Raw genomic sequence first — 8,983 nt, forward strand, 5'->3', positions numbered from 1 at the left:
TGCTCCATGTTCACAAAAAAGAAGTTACAAGTGCGGCCCGAGGGGAGTTTTGTACTGATTCCTGCCCCCGGGTTTACCGTGGCAGAAGGGCTTTAAACTGTGGCCCTTCCCCACCGTGCCTTTGCGGCGACTGCACCAATTTTTAGTGCGTCCCTCAGCACATAATCCTGGATCTTGGATTGCGCCAGTCTGCAACACGCAGACGTGGACATCTCCTTGCTCTGGAAGACCAGCAAGTTTCGGCAAGACCAAAGAGCGTCTTTGACCGAGTTGATGGCCCTCCAGCAGCAGGTGATGTCAGTCTCGGTGTGTGTCCCTGGGAACAGCCCGTAGAGCACAGAGTCCTGTGTTACGGAGCTGCTCGGGATGAACCTCGACAGCAATCACTGCATCTCTTTCCAAACCTGCCTTGCGAAGGCGCAATCCTGAAGGAGATGGGTGACAGTCTCGTCCGCCCCGCAGCCGACTCGGGGGCACCGTGCCGTGCTGCTGAGATGTCGGCTGTGCATGAACGCTCTGACGGGTAGGGCCCTCCTCACCGCCAACCAAGCTATGTCTTGGTGCTTGTGTGACAGCTCTGGCGATGAGACGTTCTGCCAAACGAGTTCGACAGTCCGCTCAGGGAACCAGCCTGGAGAAAGTTGTGAGGTCAAGGCTGGGCAGGGGGAACATTGTGGAAGTTTGGGTTGAGGTAAGTCGGGAAGAGGTAGATACAGCTAATAAGATGATCTCAGTCCATGAGTTCCTCACACTTGTTGGAGGGGAGGGTGGTGGTGAAAGGGCTGAGGGGTTTTAGAAGATAGTTGGTAATGGAGAACATAAGAACAAAAGAACATAAGAATTAGAAACAGGAGTAGGCCATCTAGCCCCTCGAGCCTGCTCCGCCATTCAATAAGATCATGGCTGATCTGGTCGTGGACTCAGCTCCACTTACCCGCCCGCTCCCCGTAACCCTTAATTCACTTATTGCTTAAAAATCTATCTATCTTTGACTTGAAAAGATTCAATGAGCCAGCCTCAACTGCTTCCTTGGGCAGAGAATTCCACAGATTCACAACCCTCTGGGAGAAGAAATTCTTTCTCAACTCGGTTTTAAATTGGCCGTTCCATATTTTGAGGCTGTGCCCCCTAGTTCTAGTCTCCCCCACCAATGGAAACAACCTCTCTGCCTCTATCTTGTCTATCCCTTTCATGATTTTAAATGTTTCTAGAAGATCACCCCTCATCCTTCTGAACTCCAAGGAGTAAAGACCCAGTCTACTCAATCTATCATCATAAGGTAACCCCCTCACTTCTCAAATCAGCCTAGTGAATCTTCTCTGTACCCCTTCCAAAGCTAGTATATCCTTCCTTAAGTAAGGTGACCAAAACTGCACGCAGTACTCCAGGTGCGGCCTTACCAATACCTGAGACAGTTGCAGCAACACCTCCCTGCTTTTGTACTCCATCCCTTTCGCAATGAAGGCCAACATTCCATTTGCCTTCCTGATTACCTGCTGCACCTGCAAACTAACCTTTTGGGATTCATGCACAAGGACCCCCAGGTCCCTCTGCACCACAGCATGGTGTAATTTCTCCCCATTCAAATAATATTCCCTTTTACTGTTTTTTTCCCCAAGATGGATGACCTCACACTTTCCGACATTGTATTCCATCTGCCAAACCTTAGCCCATTCGCTTAACCTATCCAAATCTCCTTGCAGCCTCTCTGAGTCCTCTACACAACCCACTTTCCCACTAATCTTAGTGTCATCTGCAAATTTTGTTGCACTACACTCTGTCCCCTCTTCTAGGTCATCTATGTATATTGTAAACAGTTGTGGTCCCAGCACTGATCCCTGTGGCACACCACTAACCACTGATTTCCAACCGGAAAAGGACCCATTTATCCCGACTCTCTGCTTTCTGTTCGCCAGCCAATTCTCTATCCATGCTAATACATTTTCTCTGACTCCGCGTACCTTTATCTTCTGCAGTAACCTTTTGCGTGGCACCTTATCGAATGCCTTTTGGAAATCTAAATACACCACATCCATCGGTACACCTCTATCCACCATGCTCGTTATATCCTCAAAGAATTCCAGTAAGTTAGTTAAACATGATTTCCCTTTCATGAATCCATGCTGCGTCTGCTTGATTGCACTATTCCGATCCAGATGTCCCGCTATTTCTTCCTTAATGATAGTTTCAAGCATTTTCCCCACTACAGATGTTAAACTAACCGGCCTATAGTTGCCTGCCTTTTGCCTGCCCCCTTTTTTAAACAGAGGCGTTACATTAGCTGCTCTCCAATCTGCTGGTACCTCCCCAGAGTCCAGAGAATTTTGGTAGAAGAGAAGCCGGGGTTTAACTTTGCATTCCAGGATGATTCTGGGGTAGTGACCAGTTTGGGCACAGGAGAGCGGGACCCAATAGTGCTTTATGTGGCCAGAGCAGGCGATAAATGGCTAAACCAGTTGTGCACCATAAACAGTCAAGTCTGCATCTCTTGGATTTAAGGGAGCGAAGATGAGGGCCGTAACTGGGGGAATGTCCAGGGTGAGAGAGAGTAATGGTTTTAATGGGGACAAGGGCAGCAAAGGTGAGGGTGGGATTAGATATTTTGTGGATTAGAATGGAGGGCCAATAGCTAGACAGTTGGGAATTTGATAGTGCATTGTAAATGACGGGGAGAATTTTTTTCAGGGGTGGACACAGAAGGAAGTGAGGGGTGGGAAGGGGGATGTGAGTGGAGAGCGATACAAGGGAGTGATCAGAGATGGTCTCCAACAGCAGTGGCTCACTGATTTATTTTTTTTTTGAAATTCGTGGCCAATCATTCCAATTCTTTGTCAAATCACAAACGCCAGAGGTCACCTTGCACATGCCAAGGATCACTCTGCGCCAATGCTCTTAGCCAAAAGGCCTAGAGTCACTGCACCGTTCCTGGAAGTACTGCAATACCAGGTTCGTGCCATGGAGGTGGATGGGTCAGGTCCCCCACACACCTCCGTGGAGGTGGTGGAGGTGGATGGGTCAAGTCACCCCACCCACCTCCTGTTTCCAAAAAAGCAAGCATATACCTTCCTGATCCAGGGAGAACCACCGGAGGTCATGGTGGCTACTCCCCTGTCAGGTCAGTTACGCATGATCTTAGCCAAAAGGCCGAGAAGCGATGTGGCTCACTGATGACCAACAGGGTTGGGGACAGTACTGAGACAGGGGGAGGCTGGTGTTGGTAGTGCCCCTGCGTGCGACTACAAATCCTTACCTGCTCCTCTTTACTGTCAATGACTATGAGGTGAGACCAGGTGGAGAAGTAGTGCATGTTAGCTGCATTCCAGTCCTTCACAGATGCCTGCGAAATACTTCCAGCCGGTGGCACAATGTGTACATTGGGAATCTGTAAACACACTACAAATAGTTACTCTGTGAAACATCAATTCCACGGCTTGTTCATTTCATTCCCCATTATTACACGGGAGAAAGCAGTGTGCTGTGCAGCTCGGTGGTATCGCTGGTGTCCTAAACTCACTCAGGTTTCTCAATAGAAAACGATCCCCTCTAACCCCACACAGAGGGTGATGATGTCATCGTGGCACTGACATCGCTCGAACCAACTTCCGCCCCTAAGTTACTGTCACTGCCGCGTATCCACCCCTCAGGTGTTGTCACTGCTCCCATTTTGATCGACTTCCGGATCCATGGAAAAAAAAAGAGCCGAATGTCGTTCAAGAGGCGACCTGACCCGCAGCTGTGGTAAAAACTATGGAAACGGGCCCCGTTTCGGGCAGGGGGCAATTTCTATCCTTTAGGGTGCTACCCACTGAGCCACAGCTGACACTAGAGGGCGATATGGAACATTCAGGGGGCAAAATTGCCCCTATTTGAGAGACCCATTAGCACCTCCGGGGGGTGCTAACGCGGCAGAAGAAACCGCCCGGGAGTTTGCGGAGGTGCTGCCCCTCACCGTCCCGTGCCGACCTCAATGCCCCGCGGGGGAAATTGCCTCACAGGCCCCGGGGTTGGTGCGAACGGCTTCGCTCTCGAGGCCATACCTAAAGGGGAGGGTGTCAGCGCCCCACACCGCCATCTTTACTGGTTTGCCGACTCTCGGTTTGGGTGCCGGGCTACAGGCCCAGTCCCATGCTGCCCTGGTGGCCTAGTGGAGGACATCAGAAGCCTTGCAGAGTGCGCAGCGTCCTCCCCTTTAAGCGAAGGGGAATGGCGTTGATTCATGTCAGTGCTACGCGGAGCATTCACGTAGCAATTCACTCGCCGCCCCAGTAGCACCCCACCAACTGCCCCTAATGGAAGTGGACTGGCGAGATTGTGCCTCACTTCCTTTGAGGAACGGGAAGCCCAATTCAATGACAGGAGTGGGATTTATGTGCCAGGCACAGAAAGTCCCAGCTCCAGCTGGTTACCGCCCCCAATCGGGGCAGAGGGCAATTTCACAAGTGACTGTCACAATGTGGAACACCAGGAACAAGTGAATGTCACAATGTGGAACACCAGGAACAAGGGAATGTCACAATGTGGAACACCAGGAACAAGGGAATGTCACAATGTGGAACACCAGGAACAAGGGAATGTCACAATGTGGAACACCAGGAACAAGGGAATGTCACAATGTGGAACAAGGGAATGTTTAAGCCAATAGGGGAGCACCTTGTATGGGTCTTCGAATGAAGAAACCCTCAAGCACTTTGGTATCAAAAATTGTTGGTTTATTCTTCTGTTTGTAAATAAATTCATCAGCTTTTGCACATTTGAAAGTTGTTTTCTTTCGTGGATTGTCAGAATGTCACTGATAGCGGGCGGCTGAATGGGTTCTCTGTTCTTTAACGAAGGGAGCAGATTACATCGGACTTACAGCACAGAAAAAGGCTATTCGGCTCAACCAGTCCATGCCGTAGTTTATACTCCACTTGAGCCTCCTCCTATCTTTCCTCATCTAACTCTCAGCATAACCCTCTGTTCCCTTCTCCCTCATACGCTTATCTTGCCTCCCCTTAAATGCATCGATACTATTCACCTCAACTACTCCCTATAGTAGCGAGTTCCACATTCTCACCCCTCTCTGGGTAGAGAAGTTTCTTCTGAACTCCCGATTTGATTTCTTGGTAACTATCGTGTATTGATGGCCTCAAGTTTTGTTCCTACCCACAAGTGGAAACATTCCCTCTGTGTCCACTCTATCAAAACCTTTCATAATTGTAAAGACCTCTATTAGGTCACCCCTCAGCCTTCTCCTTTCAAGAGAAAACAGACCCAGACTGTTCATCCTTTCCTCATGGGTATAACCTCGCATTTCTGGTATCATCCTTGTAAAGTTAGGTAGTTACTGCTTCAGCAAGCCACAATCTGGCATGGAGCAAGATCTCCTCAAACAGTAACGTACCTATTCCCTGCCTGACTAAATTCTCATTGGGTTTCACATGACTGAAAGGCAGCAAAATAAAACAATGAATTGCCCGTTGAATTTGCTGACACTCAAAAAAACTTGCTGGTTAAATTTTTTTTTAAATGTACAGAACGACGACAAATGAATGATTTGGATGTAAATGTCGGGGACATGATAAAGAAATTTGCAGATGATACAAGAATTGACCATGTGGTTGACATTGAGGAGGAAAGCTTTAGACTGCAGGAAGATATCGATGAACTGGTCATTTGGGCAGAAAAGTGGCAAATGGAATTCAACCCAGAAAAGTGAGGCAATGCATTTGGGGAGCGTTAACAAGGCAAGGGAATACACAATACATGGGGGGGATACTGAGTGGTGTGGAGGAAGAGAGGGACCTTGGAGTATATGTCCACAGATCCTTAAATGTAGCCGGACAGGTCGATAAGGTAGTTATAAAGGCATATGGAATGCTTTGCTTTATTAGCCGAGAGATAGAATACAAGAGCAGGGAAGTTATGCTAGAACTGTTTACAACACTAGTTAGGCCACAGCTTGAGTACTACATGCAGTTCTGGTCACCACATTACAGGAAGGATGGAATTGCACTAGAAAGTGTGCAGAGGAGATTTACGAGGATGTTGCCAGGACTGGAAAACTTTAGCTATGAGGAAAGATTGGATAGGCTGGAGTTGTTTTCCTTGGAACAGAGGAGGTTGAGGGGAGAATTAATTGAGGTGTTTAAAATTATGAGGGACCTAGATAGAGTGGATAGGAAGGACCTCTTTCCCTTGGCGGAGGGGGTCAATAACCAGGGGGCATAGATTTAAAGTAGTTGGATTCGCGGGGAGATGAGGAAACATTTCTTCACCCAGAAGGTAGTGAAGGTCTGGAACTCACTGCCTGAAAGGGTGATAGAGACAGAAACCCTTATCACATTTAAAAAGTATTTGGGTGTGCACTTGAAGAGTCGTAACCTACAAAAGAAGGAGAGGGTGGACCCTGTCGGGTGGTTCCCTGAGCGGACTGTCGAACTTGTTTGGCAGAACGTCTCATCGCCAGAGCTTTCACACAAGCACCAAGACGTAGCTTGGTTGGCGGTGAGGAGGGCCCTACCCGTCAGAGCGTTCATGTCTCAGCAGCACGGCACGGTGCCCCCTGGCCGGCTGCGGGGCGGACGAGACTGTCACCCACCTCCTTCAGGATTGCGCCTTTGCGACGCAGGTCTGGAAAGAGATGCAGTGGTTGCTGTCGAGGTTCATCCCGAGCAGCTCCGTAACACAGGACTCTGTGCTCTCCGGGCTGTTCCCAGGGACACACACCGAGACAGACATCACCTGCTGCTGGAGGGCCATCAACTCGGTCAAAGACGCTCTTTGGTCTTGCCGAAACTTGCTGGTTTTCCAGAGCAAGGAGATGTCCATGTCTGCGTGTTGCAGACTGGCGCAATCCAAGATCCAGGAATACGTGCTGAGAGACGCACTGAAAATTGGTGCAGTCGCCGCAAAGGCACGGTGGGGAAGGGCCACAGTTTAAAGCCCTTCCGCCACGGTAAACCCAAGGGATGGAATCAGTACAAACCCCCCTCGGGCTGTACTTGTAATTTACTTTTTGTGTACATGGAGCACCAAATCTGCAAACACCAATGTCGTGCCATGTACAATGCAAGGTGTGTTACGAAATGCATGTTTGAAAAGAAAAATGTAAATGTACCGTCACCCATTCCGGGCACTGTATTGTGACACATGAAACGTAATTTGTGTGAATGTACCACAATGTATCCCGTTTATTGGACCGAATTGCACTGGAACTGAAAAACAAGAAATGTAACGAACGGAACTGCCGTCAGCATCCAGATGTATTGTATGGGATTGCTGACCGCAGCGAAATGTACTGAAATGCCATTGAATGTACTGTACAGATTGTTTTATGAATAAAGTATATTTTGAAATTTTAAAAAATGCCTTGGGACGTTTCACTGCGTTCAAGGCGCTATATAAATGCAAGTTTTTGTTGTTGCTGTTGTTGTGACGAAGACTCCCGGCCACAAGCTCACACCTCCCTATTGATCTTCCCCTGTGCAAAACTGGAACATTGCTTTTTCAAACACGTCAGATTCTGAATTAGTTTTCACATGAAGATTTGACAAACATTTACTTCACAGGCAATAAATATACATCGCGATTATATTTGCGGAAAACTTTCCCTGGCCCGAAGGCATGTGACTGAGGGAGCTTTGATTTCCTTTTAAGGGCAATATGCAAATAAGGACGGTATCTTCTGTGTTACTGCAGTGTTTTCACAAGGCATATATCATTAGACATTGCAATATTTTAGCAGAATGGATATGTCAAAGCAGCAGCACTTTGTGAAAAGGGACATTGTGATTTTTTATACATGAGTCGTTGAGACGTTAAGAGGCAGCGGATGATGTCGGGAGGCAGTTGTGTGCGAAAATTAAGCATACTTACCTGGCAGGGGAGTAACCATGATCAAGAAGGTGGTTCTCCCAGGACGAGGCTAACCCATTGCACTTCGGGTGTGCTGACGCCTGCGATGTCCCCAAATGCGGGATACTCGACTGCAAAATTTGTGGTAGTGGGGGACTGCGTTCGCGCTCTCCCCGCTCTCCCCTGGCTTTACAATTAATATCAGAATTGGCAATATATGCATTTGTAACTTCAATATTTATTCAGCAATCTCAACCTAATTCAATTCCAGCAACTATACTTTATTTCCAACACAGGCACTGATAAAAATGGCCACGAACCCTGCAAAGCATTTACAGAACAGGTTATCACAAAACTCTCGGAGTCCAAGCCGACCAACTGCCTATCATCATGCATCGACAATCCAACAGGGGGCGACGGACAACTCGTGAGCAATACAGGGGGACAATATTTCAGTCTGCAGCTTCAAGAAATCACATTTCACTGCCTCAAATGTCTCCCTTGGATCTCGGGGACCACAATTCGACACAGTACGGAAGCTGTGGTCTCAGCAGAACATCACGCACTGTCAGCATCACGCACTTTCACTTGCTTTAGCCACATAGTTCATTCAACTTTCTTCACTGCTACTTTGGACAAATTGCTTGGGCATTTTCAGCATTAAATCAACTCCAACCCACAAATCTCTTTCAATTCATCTGTCGCGATCTTAGCACACTTATTTTGGATCAGCTCGCTGATTGGCGCGTGGGCACACACAGCAGGAGCGACGAGGTCGGGGCGAAGGGGCGGTAAGAGACTGTGGAGGGACGTGATCGGGGACCAGGAGAGGCCTGAGTTCGGGGACAGGGGCCCAGGGACAGCACGGGGCCAGCTCACACTGCGGTATAAAAAGGGAGGGAGGGAGAGACAAAGTGGGTCATTATAGACCGGTTAGCCTGACATCAGTGCTGGGGAAAATGTTGCAATCATTTATTCAGGATGAAATAGCAGCGCATTTGGAAAGCAGTGACAGGATCGGTCCAAGTCAGCACGGATTTAGGAAAGGGAAATCATGCTTGACAAATCTTATGGAATTTTTTGAGGATGTAACGAGTAGAGTGGACAAGGGAGAACCAGTGGATGTGGTGTATTTGGACTTTCAAAA

The 8,983-nt window shown here is 48.3% G+C and overlaps 2 non-coding genes across 2 annotated transcripts; one reads left to right on the top strand and one right to left on the bottom strand.

Moving 5' to 3' along the window:
• Window positions 1–2,969: 2,969 nt before the first annotated feature.
• Window positions 2,970–3,156, bottom strand: LOC139257842 (U2 spliceosomal RNA). Its single transcript, XR_011592326.1, has one exon. It is a non-coding gene; the product is annotated as a U2 spliceosomal RNA (small nuclear RNA).
• Window positions 3,157–7,849: 4,693 nt separating this feature from the next.
• LOC139257841 (U1 spliceosomal RNA) lies at window positions 7,850–8,013 on the top strand. Its single transcript, XR_011592325.1, has one exon. It is a non-coding gene; the product is annotated as a U1 spliceosomal RNA (small nuclear RNA).
• Window positions 8,014–8,983: the final 970 nt, after the last annotated feature.

This window comes from Pristiophorus japonicus, unplaced genomic scaffold (genome assembly GCF_044704955.1).
Source record: "Pristiophorus japonicus isolate sPriJap1 unplaced genomic scaffold, sPriJap1.hap1 HAP1_SCAFFOLD_915, whole genome shotgun sequence".
Taxonomy (NCBI): domain Eukaryota; kingdom Metazoa; phylum Chordata; class Chondrichthyes; family Pristiophoridae; genus Pristiophorus; species Pristiophorus japonicus.